The sequence below is a fragment of the Vanessa atalanta genome, unplaced genomic scaffold (genome assembly GCF_905147765.1).
Source record: "Vanessa atalanta unplaced genomic scaffold, ilVanAtal1.2, whole genome shotgun sequence".
Taxonomy (NCBI): Eukaryota; Metazoa; Arthropoda; class Insecta; order Lepidoptera; family Nymphalidae; genus Vanessa; species Vanessa atalanta.
The window spans coordinates 17,501-20,000 of record NW_025920014.1 but is presented as its reverse complement, the minus strand read 5'-3'; the positions used below and the strand labels follow the sequence as shown (position 1 = coordinate 20,000).

Sequence of the window (2,500 nt, the reverse complement as noted above, 5' to 3'; positions counted from 1 at the left end):
AAAAAAAAAAAAAAGTACAAAAAAAAAAAAAAAGAAATATACATTTTATTTGAAGATGACGATGTGCGTTAACACATCGTACTTTCCTCGAAATCGACATCGAAAAATATCAGAATAGGACGCGTTACACGACTCTGGACTCTGACTCGGACACACTGCTGTGTGAGAGAGAGAGAGTGAGAATCGCGTCCTCGCATCGAAACGACACATTCCGAACGTCGATATTTGTGTTTTAGAATTTTATTATCGTTCATTATCGCACTCTTTCGAGATTGATAATTTACGTTAATGATCCTTCCGCAGGTTCCCCTACGGAAACCTTGTTACGACTTTTACTTCCTCTAAATGATCAAGTTTGGTCAACTTCCCAGCAACGCCGACGGCCGTGAAGCCACCGCGTGTCGGTCCGAAGACCTCACTAAATCATTCAATCGGTAGTAGCGACGGGCGGTGTGTACAAAGGGCAGGGACGTAATCAACGCGAGCTTATGACTCGCGCTTACTAGGAATTCCTCGTTTATGGGGGATAATTGCAAACCCCAATCCCCAGCACGAAGGAGTTTCAACGGGTTGCCCGGGCCTCTAGGCCAGGGAGAACATGCTGATTCCTTCAGTGTAGCGCGCGTGCGGCCCAGGACATCTAAGGGCATCACAGACCTGTTATTGCTCAATCTCGTGCGGCTCGAAGCCGCCGGTCCCTCTAAGAAGAATTTTAATACGCCGCCAGTGAGTTGCTCGACCGAAATCGAGCACACCTAAATGACGACGCCTATTTAGCAGGCTAGAGTCTCGTTCGTTACCGGAATTAACCAGACAAATCGCTCCACCAACTAAGAACGGCCATGCACCACCACCCACCGAATCAAGAAAGAGCTATTAATCTGTCAATCCTTCCGGTGTCCGGGCCTGGTGAGATTTCCCGTGTTGAGTCAAATTAAGCCGCAGGCTCCACTCCTGGTGGTGCCCTTCCGTCAATTCCTTTAAGTTTCAGCTTTGCAACCATACTCCCCCCGGAGTCCAAAATCTTTGGTTTCCCGGAAGCTGCCCGCCGAGCCATTGTAGTAACGTCGGCGGATCGCTAGATGACATATTTACGGTTAGAACTAGGGCGGTATCTAATCGCCTTCGAACCTCTAACTTTCGTTCTTGATTGATGAAAACACCTTTGGCAAATGCTTTCGCTGATGTTCGTCTTGCGACGATCCAAGAATTTCACCTCTAACGTCGCAATACGAATGCCCCCAGTTATCCCTATTAATCATTACCTCGGAGTTCTGAAAACCAACAAAATAGAACCGAGATCATATTCTATTATTCCATGCACGAAATATTCAAGCGGCATTTTGAGCCCGCTTTGAGCACTCTAATTTGTTCAAAGTAAAATTGTCGGCCCATCTCGACACTCACTGAAGAGCACCGCGATAGGATTTTGATATTGAACCGGCGTTTTACCGCCGGCTCACCGACGATATGCTCCGCAGACGTGTCAGTATCACCGCGGATGCGGTGCACCGACAGCGCGGCGCACAAATGCAACTACGAGCTTTTTAACCGCAACAATTTTAGTATACGCTATTGGAGCTGGAATTACCGCGGCTGCTGGCACCAGACTTGCCCTCCAATTGTTCCTCGTTAAAATATTTAAAGTGTACTCATTCCGATTACGAGGCCTCGAAAGAGTCCCGTATCGTTATTTTTCGTCACTACCTCCCCGTGCCGGGAGTGGGTAATTTGCGCGCCTGCTGCCTTCCTTGGATGTGGTAGCCGTTTCTCAGGCTCCCTCTCCGGAATCGAACCCTGATTCCCCGTTACCCGTGACAACCATGGTAGTCGCAGAAACTACCATCGAAAGTTGATAAGGCAGACATTTGAAAGATGCGTCGCCGGTACTGGACCATGCGATCGGCAAAAGTTATCCAGATTCATCAAAATTAACGACTTCGGACGAGACGCCCTCCGTCGATTGGTTTTGATCTAATAAAAGCACTCATCCCATCACTGGTCAGAGTTCTGATTGCATGTATTAGCTCTAGAATTACCACAGTTATCCAAGTAACTGAGTAAGATCTAAGGAACCAAAACTGATATATTGAGCCATTCGCGGTATCGCCTTAATACGGCTTGCACTGAGACATGCATGGCTTAATCTTTGAGACAAGCATATAACTACTGGCAGGATCAACCAGGGAGCTAACCGAGACTTGTTGAAGTCGTCAATTACTCTTCTCGTTTCATATTCGCATATAAAATACACACAAACTTATGCATGCATGTACAATATACGCACAGTATGAAACGAGCGTCTCACCGTATCGTCGATCGCGTTAGACGCGATAGATTTTAACGGTTGACTCTTATAAAAATTTATATGAGACACAAACGCGCTTTAAGCACGCGCGCGCGCGTGCGTGCGCTATAATATATAACGCGACGACAGCGGCGGCGGCGGCGGCGGCGGCGGAGGCGTCTTCACATAATGACACATAACGGTCACGAATTC

At 47.4% G+C, this 2,500-nt stretch overlaps 1 non-coding gene across 1 annotated transcript; it reads right to left on the bottom strand.

Annotated features, from left to right (window-relative positions):
• Nucleotides 1–286: 286 nt before the first annotated feature.
• LOC125076705 lies at nucleotides 287–2,189 on the bottom strand. Its single transcript, XR_007120627.1, has one exon. It is a non-coding gene; the product is annotated as a small subunit ribosomal RNA (ribosomal RNA).
• Nucleotides 2,190–2,500: the final 311 nt, after the last annotated feature.